Source organism: Vicia villosa, unplaced genomic scaffold (assembly GCF_029867415.1).
Source record: "Vicia villosa cultivar HV-30 ecotype Madison, WI unplaced genomic scaffold, Vvil1.0 ctg.000048F_1_1, whole genome shotgun sequence".
NCBI lineage: Eukaryota > Viridiplantae > Streptophyta > Magnoliopsida > Fabales > Fabaceae > Vicia > Vicia villosa.
The window spans coordinates 617,001-634,589 of record NW_026704980.1 but is presented as its reverse complement, the minus strand read 5'-3'; positions in this window follow the sequence as shown (position 1 = coordinate 634,589).

Sequence of the window (17,589 nt, the reverse complement as noted above, 5' to 3'; positions counted from 1 at the left end):
AGGTCGTTATAAAAAGTAAAGACTTATCACCTTCGCGATTAAAACACCGAGCTAAAGGTTTATTTTCCAACTTTTAATATTTACAAAAAAATAACACCTTTTTTATCTCGGTTTATCATAAAAATCGAGGGGTCCTTAGTTTTTTTTAATAAATCTCGTTACAATGTTTACCATATTATTACATTTTTTAAATAAAATTCGTTACAGTGTTTACCCAGAATATTATTTTAATTGTCCATGAAGATCATATGTTAGATCTTCAATTCTTTGATATTTTGGGCAAGATCAAACACTGGGAAACTCTTTTCTCAAAACATAACAAAACAAAAGGCTTTGTTAAAGGATATTTTTTATGGATCTTGCATGTATTTGCTTCTGGTGAAAAAAGGGTGAGATAGTTAATATCGATAATCAAAATATTTTTGGTACAAATAAAAATTTAATAGAACAAACCTTGAATCAGATGATTTTCTGCTCTTGCAATCCATCGTAGAGAACTTTTTCAAGTTTCCTTAGGTTTCAAGCGCTTCACATGTTTCATTTAGATTTCCAATATCGTAAAATAACTTATATAATGGACGTCCCTTAGGTTTCACACAAATCACTAATGGTGAACTTTCGAGCGTTGATAACCTTTAAATGGACGGAAAAGATTTGTTTAAGGTCGTTGATTGAAAATAATGAAAAAACACTTAACTATCATCTCGACTTTTAAAATAATCAAAGGGTTATAGTAGTTTTTTTTTTTACAAAAATGGTCACATTGTTTACATAGAATATTAAAAATACATTGTATACAACAAATATTCGCAGAATATCAAGATTGTTTATCCATAATATTATAATTATAGTATGCAATGTATTTTTAATATTCTGGGTAAAAAATGTAACCATTTTTGTAAAAAAAACAAATTATTTTAATCTAACCCCTCGGTTTTTTAAAAAAATTGACGCGTTAGAGTTTTTTTTTTTAAAATGGTTACATTGTTTACCCAGCATATCAAAAATACATTGTATGCAATAAATCTTTGCAGAATATCAAGATTGTTTATCCATAATTTTTAAAAAAATACAACATGTTCATGTCCCATACAAGATGCTAGAGATCTGCACTTTGAATGCATCTAACTTCTAATTAGGTGTTTGTTCTAAAAATTGGAAAATATTTTTCTGCCCTTGCAATTCATCTGTAAAGACTTTTAAGAATAAATCATGTTTGTTCAAAACCTTCAACAACAACAACAACAACAACAACAACAACAATAACAACAACAACAACAACAACAACAACAACAACAAAAACTTCAACACCATTGTTTGAGATGGATTGTAAAAGCTGAAAAATGTTTTGTTCAAGGTAGAAGAACATTTTTTTCTGCAAGTGTTTTATAGTAAAATCTGATTATTTTATCCCTCAGGTTATCAAAGAAACAGAATGGTTAAATTATTTATTTAACAATTTTTAACAAATAAAAACATAAAGTGCATTAACTAGGATTCGAAGTATCTCCTGAATGGTATATCATCTCCATTTTTAAAACAACTAATGGAACAAGTTGTTATATATATATATAAAACCTTAATTAAACCTCGATTCTTTTCTAGATGACGTGAAAGTTTCATCATAAAAAACGTTATTTGTTATAGTGCTTAATTAATGTTAGAAGCCTAGAAATGTAGATGTTAATGATGAGCCTGAGTTCTCTTTGAGCCCGGAGGCACCTAACAAAAATTAATGTAATTCAAAGTTATATGCCTATTGAAAATATGAAGATCAAGAGACAGGAAAAAATCAGTCACATCATCTGAAGAGTGGGATAAGCCTGGGCGGTCTTTCACGTAAAGCATATCACCCTTCATGTCTTATACTTGGGGGATTGTGTGCAATCTAGTCTTTCACTTAATGCATCTCAAACTTACAGGCCTCATACTTAGAGGATTGTGTAAACTGCGATCTTTCACGTAAAGCATTTCGCCTTCATAGAACTTATGCTTTGTACATTCTTATTTGTAGGGACGAACCCGAACTCGATCTTAATAGAGCTCGACCCCAGTTTTGAGTTATCCTATGGGACATGATTGAGTTAGTTAACCTTAATAGGCCAAGTCAAAGTAGTCCTTCCCTAAGGCAACACATTTGACTTTTGAAAAATCATTCAATCATATTTGTAGCCATAAAGGATTGGTCTTGGATAAAGAAGCAAATGATTTGCCTCTTATTAATTGGTCTCATCTAAACTTCTATACTTATAGATAAAAAGGATAGAGAGTTTTTGTAACACCCTAATTATCCATCGGTAATTTAATAAAAATCAGAATAATTAAATTTTTAAATTAAAACACACAATTAGGATGCTACACTTTGTAACTCACATAAACTTGTTCAAACATGCACAGATAGATACATAACACAATCAAGTGGATGAATCAACAATAATCCAACATAGTTCTCAACTTTAACTTCATTAACACAGCAGAAATCAACATATTATTCTCTTCGAAATTTCTCAACTGATAGTAAAACACATTCAATAAAAAAGGACTCTTTCATAATCCAACAAATCAACAAATTTAAAACGACGGTACATCAAAACAGACAAGCGTTCATCCTCCTCGGTGTTACGTATCAGAGCAAACACGCAGACTTATAAAATAAGAGGAGCAACCTCTTATGGACTTCGCAACCTCGGACTACTCCTGATTATCTGCATGATGCCGTATAAAGTATCATTCCAATTGAAGGGTGAAATATCATAACAATATAATAAGTTATATAATAATAAGTATGAGATAGATATACAATGCAAATTATCAACAATAATTCATCATCACATGTTACACAATTCATAATTCAATCATATAAAACAACATGAGATCAATTCTTTAAAATGCCATGCTATGCAATTGACACCAACTCAATACATGTGGTACCAACAAGACATAAACCCTCAACAATTTTTCAATCCATGCCAACAATGATTGGCCAATTCAGGGTAACAATATTTTTTCTAATCCAGGCCAACAATATTTTTACCAATCCAGGCCAACAATAATTTTTCTAATCCAGGCCAACAACAGAACATAACCGAGCATAACCAATTTCATAAGAAGTTAAGTGAACTCAAATATATTACAGGAAGATAACCAATTTAATATTTTATCTTTTTTTATGTAGAGAAATATATATTATTTCTATCTTTAATTATTTTTTTCTTTTCTTTATTACATGAAATCTTATTCAACTTCACAATACATTGATTAATTGGAAATACTAATTTCTTCTTTTTCTTTGTTACACAAAATATTACTGTACGTCACACTAAATACACAATAAAATGTGTAAGTATCTAATCTAAACTTAAATAGTAGAAACAAAAAAAATTTCACTGCTACTTCTTAAAAATGTATGGTGTTTGTTATTTTTTTTTTACTTTTGTATTTTATTTTTATTTTTGGTTTGTAATTGTAATGAATATATTCATGGTAATTTAAGTGTGCATTATAGGTAATTGTGAGATGTTTTGTCATAGAGAATACATGGAGGGTAAAGAAGATGAAATGATTTGAAAAAACATATTTTAAATAAATTAGGAATACACCTTATTTCTATTCTGTTTTTTAGTGCTGAAGTTAAATGTTTTCTATTGAACTTAAATGTATTGCTAATATCTATAATTATATTGTTCTATTTTTGATTTCGTCAAGAACTTACTGCATTGTTTAAAAAAAAATTTAAAACTACAATATTGGTGACTTCTAGGGTGAGGGTCCAACTAAATCCCTCACCCATGGACCATTATTAATCCCTCACAAATGTCATAATAGAATTAAAAGTGCAGAAGAGAGCAATTATGTTTTGCATTAAAAATTACAAACTAGCATAACAACTTAAAGCAAAATATGTGAAAACCTGATTTTCTATTTTCCTTCCATATGCAACATTTAGTAAAAAAACATTAAAAGTTTTACTTCTTCAATTAATTTATAATTAAGATTTTTTATTTTAAAATCAAAACATTAATCAAAAGAATAATTGAATACAGAAAGTAATAAAGATAAGTGCAGCATGCATTATTGATCTTAGCCTTGTTAGTACAGGAAAAATACTATTCAAATAGATGGATCCAACGACAGAAATACTATGAGAGATGGAAGAAGAATAACTATTTTTAATATAAATTTCCTTTCTTATTCACTTAAACTTATCCTTTTAATTTCAGTCATTTGATTTTTTTTTTACACATGTCTCACATAGAAAGATTGAAATACATGGAGGAAAGATCGATGAAGCTTAAAAAAATTATAGGATGTGGTGCTATATAAGAAGATCTAATGCAGTTATTTAATCTAATGGTGGTTAATACTTTTTTTAAATCAAGAAATAATATAACCAGAGCATTAGGGATGCTCGATCCCAAAAAAAGTTGATCCCACAAAAACGGGAAAACGGGGAAATTGCAATCCAACTGAAACTTATCCTAGATAAAACACCGGATCTTTACAAAATTAGTAAAAGTTTCATTTGGAAGAAGAAATATCTCCGATAAAATACCATTTCCAAGCCACCATTTTAATATCCCAAATAATATCCGACGAGGTCCGAACCTCATTCCTAAAAATAATAACATTTCTCGCCGTCCATAAAGTCCAACAAACAGCTAACCAAAGAATCCCTTCATTACCTTGTCTAACTTTTTTCCTTCTAAAAAAATCAAACCACTATAGAAAATTATCCCCAACATTCTCCTCCATCCCCCAATCAAATCCTATCCAACTCGCGATATTATACCAAACATCCCTCTATAAGGAACAACTGAACAAAAGATGAAAAGCCAATCATCCACCAAAGAACAAAACTTACACACCAGATCATCTTGGAAACAGATTATACTTCTAATCAAAAGCTATTGTTTAGAAGCAATCTGTCCTCACAAAAAACACGTCAAGCAAAAGCCTCAATACGAAACGGGACTGACACTAGATGAGGGATTCAGTAGGACCCTCACCTTAGAATTCACCTATAATATTAAAAAAAATTCAATGTTCCAATATTTATGAAATATGTAGTGTCTTTCTTCCGAAATTGGGAAACAAAATGCACAAAGAAAATAATCATTAACCATATGGATAGCCAACTTTTTTTTTTGATTAGATAGAGGGCCTAGGCCCAAAAGAAAAAAGAACTACAAATCACACACTAAAGCTCTAAAAATGCCAACTGCATCATCATCTAAGAGAGGTTTAAGAAAACCTGGGTACTCATCAAAAATGCGAGAGTCCTTCATCGAGCAACCATGATTCGCTAACATATCCGCACATCTATTTGCTTCTCTATACGAATGAGATATTATTACCACCTCATGCTCAGCAATAAGCTTTTTAATCTTGCGAAGAATTGCAACACAGTCTATGTGTTTTATCGATCCTTCATCAATAGCTATTTTTACTATTATGGAGTCGACATTAATCTCCACTCTTCGCACACCCAAAGCCTTGGTTAATTTGAGACCTTCAAACACTCCCCAAAATTCTGCAAGTAAAGCGTCACAGTTACCCAAAAACTTGGCAAATCCTTTTATCCACGTTCCCTTATGGTTACGGATCAGCCCGCCACAACCAGCTATCCCACTATTTTTGCTCGCGCCATCGGTGTTAAGTTTTAACATATTCGCCACTGGGGGTTGCCAACGAATGGTATCTCTTCTACCATTCTCTCCATGTAATGATTGTTGGAGCTTGAAGGCTTTCTCATAGCTTTTTCTCCTTTGCATAATGGTAATTATTGGCTCATAAGGACGTACAAAATTATCGCTATGCACTTCCTTATTTCTCCAATTCCACAGAGTGTGACAAGTTGTTGTCCAAACACAACTCCATTTCTCGTTTCCAAACCCACTGTATTTCAAGTTACTGGTGATCCACTCCTTTAGCTCTAACCGGAAGAAAGCATCCATTATATCACTTGGAACTAAGCTTCTCCACACTTGCACGATCTTTCTACAGTCTCGTAACGCATGAAGCGTTGTCTCGCTAACTGCACCACACATATCACAACTGGCACCGCCCAACCCTTTTTTACTCTTGCTGTAATTCGTTAGAAGCCGGTCATGCTTCAACAACCAAAGAAAACTGCGACATCGCTCTGGGACTTCTAGCTTCCAGATTAACTTCCAATCCTCGTCTATAGTCGAGTCGCCATAACCTTCAATTTCTCGAAACATTTCTTGAACTGAAAATGTACCATCGCCTGTACCTGCAAAACAAAAAACATCAGTAGCGTCCTCCTTGCACGGGGGAACACATGAGCGGAGTTTTTCCAGCCAGTGTTCCGGTAGCCAATCTCGAAGAATTTCCATATTCCAATCTCCAAACTCATCCACCAAATCACAAACTCTAGCTCCGCGAAGGGTTTCAGGAATTACAATGTCAAGATTACTCACACAATAATCTTTTCCCAGCCAATTCTCATTCCAAGCACTAATAGAGGATCCATCCCCAATAAGCCATTTACCATTATTTCTCAACAAAGGAATCAGCTCTGTAACATCTCTCCACAGTCCAGACGCAGAACCCCTTGTTCCTCCTATTTCCATAACCTCCTGAACCTGATACTTACTTCTGATAATCTGACACCACAAGTCTTGCGCATTCGTGCATAGCTTCCACGTAAGTTTCATAAGGCAAGCCTTATTCAAAGTGTGGAGATCTCTTAGGCCGATTCCTCCCAACTCCTTAGGTTTTGTTAATTTATCCCAGCCTATTGCATGAATCCGTTTTTTCTCACTTGTGTCACCCCAAATAAACTGTCGTTGAAGCTTGTGGATTTCGTCAACACACGCTTTAGGAAGTTTATTCGTCATCATCGGATACAAAGGAATAGCTTCTATGACACTCTTAGCCAAAGTAATTCTTCCTGCCAAGGAGAGGAAATTTCTCTTCCAACTGCTGAGTTTACTCGCTACTTGATCCACAACATATTGCATATCTGGTTTGCGAAGCTTTTTGCCACTTATCGGAACGCCAAGGTATTTTCCAAAGCTCTTTGTGCTTTTGAACATAGAGATCTGCAGCAGCTTGGTTTGCATATCACACTTGACATTTTTCGAGAATAGAATACTCGTCTTCTCTTGACTCACTTCTTGTCCCGACATATCCCCGAATTCCTTCAATACTCTCATAACACACTGCATTTGTTTCTCAGTAGCTTCACCAAATAGCATAAGGTCGTCGGCAAACATTAGATGTGTTATCACCATCCCTTGTCTACCAACTTTAATTCCTTTCCAGTCATTTCTCTTACTAGCTTCTTCAATTAAATGTGATAGCTTGTCCATACACATCACAAATAAATAAGGAGATATTGGATCTCCTTGTCGAATTCCCCGTTGAGGTCGAAAAAACGCGTTTCTAGCTCCATTCCAATTTACATTAGTCTCAACACTAGTTACTGCATGCATGATTACTTTGCTCATATGATCTGGAATACCAATCTCTATCAGCACGTTCCAAATGCATTCCCAACTCAATTTGTCATAGGCCTTGGAAAGATCGACTTTGACTGCAAAATATCCCTTTCGCCCTGTCGATTTTTCCATAGAATGCAAAACCTCCTTCGCAATAATAATATTTTCATGAATTAATCTACCCGGGACAAATCCCGTTTGAAAAGGGGAGATCAAATTGTTCATATTTTTCTTCAGTCTGCCAACAATTATTTTGCTAAGAGCTTTATAGATTGTATTGCAGAGCGATATCGGTCTAAATTGCGCAACGGTCACAGGTTTATCCACCTTTGGAATCAAGCATATGTTGGTTTGATTGATCTGAGCGGATAGCCAACTTTTTTTCCCAAATTGGGAATATTATTTTTTCAATGCCATAGTTATTGTTCATTTAATTTGAAAACTTTCTGCTATTCTAAATTAAAAATAATTTGACTTTTTTAAAATAAAATAATAGACATCTATTTCTAATTCAGACTCATTTAGTCTAATTAAAAATTTATATTTTATTTATTATCTATAATTTTTATAAGGAATAAAGAATTTTGAAAGATAATTCGGAGTTTACTTTAATTATAAACTCTATTAAGTCGTTGTTATTAAATTTTTTTAATTTTGAAGTTAAGTTTATAAATCGTCAAATAAATATGGTTGTCCATATCTTAATCAAGACGACCAATTTGTGGACTCGACATTGTATATTTCATGAGATTTCTTTTTGTATTACTTTATCTTTGATAAATGAAAGCAGTTAAATTTATTCCTATAAAAATATAATGAAATGATGCACAAGAGAAAAATTTATTAAAATTTAATATTTTTAACCTTTAATGTTCTTATTGATTTTTTAATTTATTCTATCAAATATTGTGTTAATTGTTTGCAACAACAAGACAAGGTAATGCCCACAAAAGTTTCAAATATATATAGCTAGCTTAGACCTTTTTTTCTTCTGGAGCCGGACCCACCTTAGACTCAAAAATGAAACTTTTATATTTACAGCCGTCCGTTCCGGTAAGCAGTTATCGGTTTTTATTAATTCCCCACCGGTTTATGACATGTGTCGATATTCTCGTGCCATGTAACGGTAATGATTTGTATTTCATTTGAATGGAGCTTTAGTCGGTTTTAATTTCTATATATTAGTAGGTGTGCATCTAATAATGTGTTAAAATAAAGAATATGACAACTCATATGTTTTCAAACACATTAATTAATGTGGTAGCATCATACAATGAAATAATGTATGTAATTACTTTATATTGAAGGTATAGATAAAATTAAAGGAAATTTCTCTATAGACCTCCCAACCTTCTAGTCTATCTTTGGTGAAAAACTCAAACTATCCCTGATTTCGGAAGTTCATTTCCGAAATGCAAGAAAAAGGCGTTTTCGGAGATGCATCTCCGAAAGCGCCTTTTTTTTTTGAAAAAATTGTCTTATTTCGGAAGTTCATTTTCGAAAACACCATTTCGGAAATGAACTTCTGAAATACTGCGCGTTTTGCAGATTTAGCAAAACAGCCCCCTCCCCCAATTCATTTACCCTAAATCAACTTAATACTCGACCCCTCTTCAAATTTTCTGCCAAAATCAAGTGTAAGATCAAAGAGCATTCCCAAGTCTTCTTCCAAATTCATCATCAAACACTAATTGGTAAGTTCTATATTGTTTTTTCAAGTTTTAGATCTATTTGAATAAACTCTAATAGGGTGTTTAGAAACTGAAAAAATCACATTAAGATAGGTTAGTACTGATATTAGGATGTTTAGTAGGCATAAAAGTAGTTTTGGTTTAGGTTTTTTGGGTCTGCCATTGCAGACTGTATTGAAGGTATGCGCAGGGGTGTTTCGGAAGTTCATTTTCGAAAACACCTCCATCCCAGTTTTCGGAAATGAACTTCCGAACTGTACCAGAAGTTCATTTTTTTTGTTTTTTCATTTGTCTCGCATATTAATCGATTTCGATTGTTTACAGGAACATGTCAGGCAACCAACCAGCACGCATCAGACAGGGGAGAGAGTCCCAGATTGCGTCGGCTAGACGCGAGCGGGCGGCGGCGCAACTGACGTGTGCGAGTTCCCGTGGACGTGGGAGAGGGTACATCTGGTTCAGGATCTAGGAGTCGGATGGCTCGGGCATCTTCTTCCCGCCAGCGAGAGGAGGAGGAGGAGGAGGAGGAGGAGGCGGCAGTGACTCACCACGAGCCGGAGGGGGTACCGGAAGTTGACCCTCCAGCCGGGGAGGAGGATGAGCAGGAGGACGGCTATCCGGGAGGGCCCTTTGACACCTCTGTGCTGATTCACTACCACGATCACGTCGCTCGGCAGATCTGGGAGGGAGAGGTATTTTTTTAATTTAACCGTTTAATTGTCACCATTTTTTATAGTTTAACCGTTTATTTGTCGCTTATTTAATATATGTCGCTTATTTGTTTTTTTTGTAACAGGAGAGAGAGCCGCTGAAAATGGTCAACCACGCCCGCAAGATTTTCAGTCTGTTTAAACCAGCAGCTGAGTGGTTTAACGACCGTGTGCGAGGTTCAGGGCTCAGCGGGCTCTGCATGACGGGGTACACCACCATCAGCACCGGCATGCATGGGGCATTTGTGGAGCGCTGGCACAAGGAGACGTCCTCTTTCCACTTGCCGGTTGGGGAGATGACGACCACCTTGCATGACGTGCAGTGTCTTCTCCACCTGCCGATTAGGGGGCCGCTGTTGCACCACTCCAAGATCCAGAGGGTCGAGGACATTGAGTGGATGACGCTCTATTTGGGCATGGAGCACGAGGTTGCTCACTTTGAGTGCGCCACGACTTCTGGGCCTCATTTCCAGTTCACCACACTGAGCACTTATTTTGAGCACCATCTGAACGCGACTGCCGGGGCTGAGGGTGAGGGTGACGAGCTGTTCACACAGTATCACCGCGGTTGCGCTCTCTGGTGTTGGTACATGCATGTGGTAGGCGTTGCATGCTTTGTGGACAAGAGTGCCAGGTACGTCGACGTGACCTACCTCCGTTACTTCATGGACCTGGATACCGTTCACGAGTGGAACTGGGGGACAGCTACTCTGGCATACCTCTACCAGAAGCTGAATGAGGCCTCCAACTGGAGGACCAGGCAGTTGGTCGGATCCTGCACACTACTTACGGTACGTTTTATTTTAACACATTATCGTATTTATTTATTTATGTTTCGTATTTATTTTTAATACATTATCGTGTTTGTGTTTCAGAGCTGAATCATCTCCTACTTCTCCCGCATCCACGGCTTCCACATCGATCCTGCGTACGTTGACGCCATGCCCAGGGCCGCCAGATACGCTCTCCAGAGGGGGAACGATGCGGTGGGACCATACTGTTTGTACTTGGACCGCACGATGCACGACGACGTCACCTGGAGGCTGTTCGCCGACTACGCTCAGATTGTCCCCTTTGACTGCATTGCTCTATATTCAGGCTGGTTGGCATGCGGGACCGGCATCATGGTCCGGTATCTCCCTGAGCGGTGCATGCGTCAGTTCGGATTCGTGCAGCAGATACCCAGGTCACCCTTTGAGGCTGCTCCCGACAGAGTGACCCGAGTGCAGCTCACTGCCATATGGGCGGAGTGGCAGCAGCATGTGGTACTGCAGGAGTACCGTCTCACTCGGGTCACACAGGACTGACACAGTGAGGAGGGGTATGTCACATGGTTCTACCGGGTGTCCCATCCTCTACTGAGACCCGACGTTCCCGGCGCTCCTAGGCCAGCACACGAGGAGATCCTGGAGAACCAGCAGGCCGAGGATGACCACGCCATTGATCTCCTGCCGATCTGCCAGCGGATATAGATGCTTGGGCGGGACGCCTTGGATCGGGGTGTCGTTTTTCAGGGCGTTCCAGATGCAGTCGCCGTGATGGAGACGATCGTCACTGATGCCAGCCGTGCGGCGGGGTACAGGCGGCAGAGGAGGGCTCAGGGTGAGAGGGTTAGGCACACCCAGTAGTGGTCGGGTTTATTTATTTTTTGTTTTCAGATTGTATCTTGCGCACACTATTACTATTTGGTTCGGCTTGTATATATTATTTGGATTTTATTTATCGTATTAGTATTTTCTGTTTATATGTCGCTTATTTTATTTGGCGTTTGCGTTTAATTAAAATGCGAGACTGTTTAAGAAAAAACATTAAAAAAAACACAGTTTCTGCATAATTCGAAAATGAACTTCCGAATTCACCCCCCATGAGGTGTTTTCGAAAGTTCATCTCCGAAGACACCCCCATGAGGTGTTTTCGGAGATGCACTTCCGAATTATGGAAATTTTTTTAAAAAAAAAGCACTTAGGAAGTTCATTTCCGAAGCAGGGGTAGTTTGGGATTTTCGCTGGGGGTGACCCCATAGGGAGGTGGCTAAAGAAATTTTCAAATTAAATTATTTTAAATTTTCTACTTTTTTTTTTCATTCACGATTTTGGTGTTGTTTTTGAATCTATGATTTAGGTTTTGTAATTAAAAAAACAGATGAAATTTAGGTGGCAATGCATGTAAAGCCCTGGCTAACAAATATTTTAAGATATGGTTAAATTTATGGTATGTGATGAAATTGGATGAAATGAAGTGATTATAAGATTTTAGTTTTTAGATTTGTAAATAATGAATGGAGCAGAATCATTTATTTCATCTTATTTTAATTTCTTTTATTTCATTTAATTTGATGTTCAAGTATTATAATAAAATATTTTTAATAACATAATCAATCTATAGAGTGAGATATATATTTTATTCCGTTCCGTTATGTTCTATTATGCTCTGCTTCATTATATTTTATCAATCCAAATATAACATTAGGGTTTATTTGCTCAATAAATAAATCCGTTTAGAGGTGGTTAATGTGTTATATAATCATCTGTATCTCACTACTCACTAATTCATATTTAATAACCATAATTCTTTTCACTTAAGTTCTCTACCTATCATGAGTTGTTTGAGCTACGAGGAAGCCAACTACAACTTAATTTTAACCCAACAATTGTGAAAGTTTTCTTCTATTTGATCGGTTGTTATAGTTTTCGAACAAAAAACCTCCTTTTATTTCTTGAGGGTTGTAGAATTAAGATTTACATTAACTTAAGAACTACTCATATTGACGATTGACATTTTTGCGAGTTCATCAACCTTCATAATGGGATTATTATGAACATTTATCTTCTTTACCTTGGATTGTGAAATCTAATAAACTAGAAACCAAGTTATTCCCCCAAATTTGATGACAAGGCTATGAATTTCTAACTCGATTATTGGAACCAATGGCATGGTGTCAAGATTTGAATGATGGAAAGTACCAAAAATAAAGGTTTATTTGATGTTCGAGAAAGCATTTTCAAGAACCGACAATGATGAATGTGGAATTTCCTTCTATGTAGTTAAAACACCACCTCTCTCTCTCTTTACCACTATAACATTTTTTATCAATATCTTAAACTAAGTTACTCAGTGGTTCTTGAATAACAATTGAGGTGTTTGCGGTGGTTTTTGAAGTGGTGTTAATGACAAGAATGTCTTCTCTTTACAAACAATTGAGTAAGTAAGTCATGAGAAAAAAACTGCGGATAAAAAGTTATTGCAAAAATGAAAGTGGAATAACCCTATTGCAATGATCGTAATCGATTCGAAGATATCATTGTTAAAACTCGTAGAGCCACGGAGGAATGTAAATATGGCGGGCGGGGCGGGGGATGCATCTCCGTCTTTGCCCCCACCCCCAAATCTATTCTCTATCTCTATCTCGAATCTTTTAAATAAGTTTTTGTTTTGATAATACTTAATTATCTTGGAATGATTATATATTTTCAAGTGTGTCTATAAACAAATAAGGCTTGAAAGATAAAATTATTATCTCTTCATGCAAATGGTATCTTGGTAGGTTTTCGGATTATTCATGTACTTTCTTCAACTAATTTGAGAACTTTATTCCCTATTTGAACCAATTGCAGTTTTAGTGTTTCAGACCTATTCTTTAGGAGACATGTTTTTCTTCTTTTGTTTTAGAGATTTTTGTCCTATAGATGATGACTATTTTTACTGGTTCCTTTGATGGTGTGGTGTGTTCGGATGTTGTTTTATTTTATTTTTTTGCGAGATTTACTAACTACCCTTTGAAACTTTGTTATATATATATATATATATATATATATATATATATATATATATATATATATATATATATATATATATATATATATATATATATATATATATATATATATATATATATATATATATATATATATATATATATATATATAGGGTTAATAGTAATTCACCCCTGTAATGTTAGCGAATTTTTCTTTTCCCTCTCCCTACCTTTTGGCAACGGATTTTTGCAAAAAAACTGTTGCCAAAACCTTCCTTTGGCAATAGTGGGGGGTAAACCAAAATACGCTCATATTACAGGGGGTAAACTACTGTTAACTCATATATATATATATATATATATATATATATATATATATATATATATATATATATATATATATATATATATATATATATATTGGGCTGACCATATCAACCCTCGCCGACCACCATCAAAAAACCACATTCCTTCCAAAATCTTCTTACCACATGAGAATTATCATCCTTTTAATCACAAATGGATCTTAACTGCAAGTGCATCCAACAGTCCTTTGCAATTAACTCTTAACAATTATCGAGTTTTTTATTTCCCTCTCTCTATGTATAGAAAATGTGCCAAATTGAGGTAACAAGTTATAAATTCAATTTCACTCACTCTTTTCCCTCACATACTAACTTGAGCATTAGAGTGTTAACCTTGCAGGTCCCCCATTCGGCCGCATCGGAAGCCTTAATCTGCTGTCACCATCGCTCTTTAAATTATTTCTATTTCCTAAACGTAACAGGTGTGTCATCTGTTGGAATCGACTTATGATTCCTATGATTTCCATGATCTCACGTTCGCTCTCCAATTTGATAGTTTGTCACCTTCTCATAATCAAACATAAAGATATATCGAATTTCAATTCAATCAAGCATCATCTTAATTTTGATTCCTCGAATTTCCAAATCTCTAGTTCCTACAAGTTAAAGTGATGGATGGATCTAAAGTTACTCGATCAACTGTTGCGTGTGAAGCTGTTGCTGTAACTCTATAAGCAACCAGTCAATGACCTCTACTTATTCCGCAAGGCATTACAAATCCAGGAGCGGTTATTCCATTACATTTAAGTTGGTTCAGGCTTCATAGATAGCCAGATTTGTTGAAGTAACTTTGATAAATCCTTTTATTCTGCCTCCATCCTTACAACCAAAAGCCTTACATGGCGTTCAAGTGTTAAAATAAAACCTCATAGTGTAAGATGCAAACGAACTATTGAACTACAACATTGTTCGACACCAAAATTTGCGCGCCTTCGGGGAAACGCTACACTGTCCAAGTGGTTGCAACAAGGAGGACTAATATTACTGTCTTGAGCCATCCGATGAAAAGAAAGATGAAAATCCTCGATTGATAGATCCACTTAGAAATAGGAAGCATCATAATATTCCCCAGAGCCCCAAGGGAGACTGAGGGAGTCATGATCCTTCCCTATCTCCAGTAGAGAATCAACCGGTAATGGTGCAATTGAAGCATCCACTATCTATAAGGATTTTGGAGAGTAGGATCCCAAATCCATAGATAAGTCGTTCAAGCAGGGCGAATATGATGGAAAATGAGACCCCAGCGAACATGTATAAATCGTCAATGATCGGCTGAATTATTTCAGCATCGATGACACATCCAAGTATGAGTTATTTACAGTAACTCTGATCGTGTGCAGATAGGAAAAGATGGTCGGTGACTAACACCGCTCTTAGTAGGATTGTCTAGGGAAAGAAGGAAAGTTATTAGTCTTACATAGACTAATTCACGCAAGTTGTTGTCGAGTTCAAAGGGGGTCGATGAGGGTCTCCAGTGTTGGATCTTTGAGAATACGCTCCCAATGGACCATCTCTTCAGATTATAGATATGGAGGAAGAAAATGAATACCATCTAAGAGATGCTGACTATGGCGATGTGCTCCTAGATAAAAATCTATGTATGCACTTTGATAACCCCTCTTATGTCAAGTTCCACTCATGTTCCCTGTTAGGAAAGAGTACCACCGACATCGAGATGAAAGTGACTGAGGTATGTAAGGGAAGTAGGAAAATTAAACCCTCTAAACGTTTCTCGATAGAAGATATATCAGAACTGCATAAACACCGAGTTTCAAAAAGGAGGAAACATACCTGATGGACATATTAAAATATTGTTGCTTCCATAAGATTCACATCCACGCCGGTAACGATTTCATCTAGCCAATGGATGCTATTGAGGGGCTGATTTATAGGGGTTGGCTAACTGAGTATATTAACGGTACAAGTGAGATAGGGAGGTATCACCTAAAGGAAATTATCCCTTGAAGATCGTAGAAGTCGGAACCAGTGGAGAAAGTAATAAGGCAAATAATGGTAAACACCCACATATCACTGCCATCACCGGAGGTGCACTCCGAGATAACCTCCCCTTTAAGGGAATTATGAAGAGGAAGATTATTGAGATGATGGTCGTCCACAAGAAGGAAGCAAAAACGTTGACAAGGGTATCTGAATGGCTCATGTTGGGATTTCGAATGAGATTTTCCCCCAAGTAATTACTGTTATGGTAGGCAATTTAATGTCTCTTGGATCCCCATTGATGGATGCATCTCCTACGACATAATATACTTGGATTTGTTATAGAAGATGGGCGTTGATAAAGGCATTCTATCGCTGTATTAAGGTTCTGACCTCTATGCATTCAATAAAGAAACTATCATTCCTTGGGGATATGTTGAGCTGATGGTCCCTTAAGGTGACGGGTATGACATTTGAACGGTAAATTCACAATTCTTTTGTCCCTTGCAAGAGTGTCTACAACTGCATCCTTGGAAGATCTTTTTCTGCCACACTAGACGTCGTAGCCTCGTCAGTGGATCTAAAGCTGAAGTATCAAAATCACACTGACCTCGGGGGAGAAAAGAATATATCAGGCTCTTTAGAATAATCAAGAAGGAGGCATGGCCATGGAGATCAATGTATCTTCCCTTACAAGGAAAATCACCGGAATAGGCATCTATCATCCACAAAATGGCTAGACCAACCCAGGAAAACAATAAGAAGAATTGGTGGCTAGCCCGCCTGATTATGTTTTAGTTTTTCTCATTCATGCTAAACACTGTGATGGTTTCATCATATCACTTATGTACTGAAATATATTGCAATGATAAATGAAACATAACATTTTCTAAAAATTATTTTCTATGTGATTATGCATAGCATTAGCAAGCCTGAGGTACGACCAACAAGATCAAGGCCTGGTGCACCATTAACATCAGTGTTGCTATCGAAGATGCTTTGCACGTATGACTAAAGAAATCAATTCCCTACCTAAAATTAGGGGTATTGTCGGAGATTCTTTACATGCTATACTAAAGCCATCAATTACCCACTGAAATCCAGGGGTGCTGTTGGAGATATTTTGCACGTACGACTAAAGCAACTAATTCCCCACCTAAAGTTAGGGGTGCTGTCAGAGACGCTTTGCACGTTCGACTAAAGCAATAAATTCTCTACCTAAAATCCGGGGTGCTACTAGAGATGCTTTCCATGCCGGACTACAGTAATCAATTCCCCATGAACAATAATAGTCCACCCCCTTTTGGCAGTTAGCCACTCTAGAGGCCATGATGGGTTGGCCACATGTCTTCCTATGATTAGTATTTCATCTAGTGGAGGGAAGGAGTACCAACCTTTGACCGAGAAAGGTTCCAATGACATCTAATTAACTTCGAGGAAAGACCTCGTAAGTTTGCAAAGATCCAAAGTCGTGCACTTAGGATCCCACAAATACACCCTAAACAAGTACCTAAAAAAAGGAGAAAAAACATTTCATTCAAAAAAAATGACTATATATACATATACATATGCATGTACATATACATATACATATACATCTACTTTTATTACAAGGTATTACATATGTAATACAAAAAAATATGAACGGGGCCGACAAGGCTACTTCCA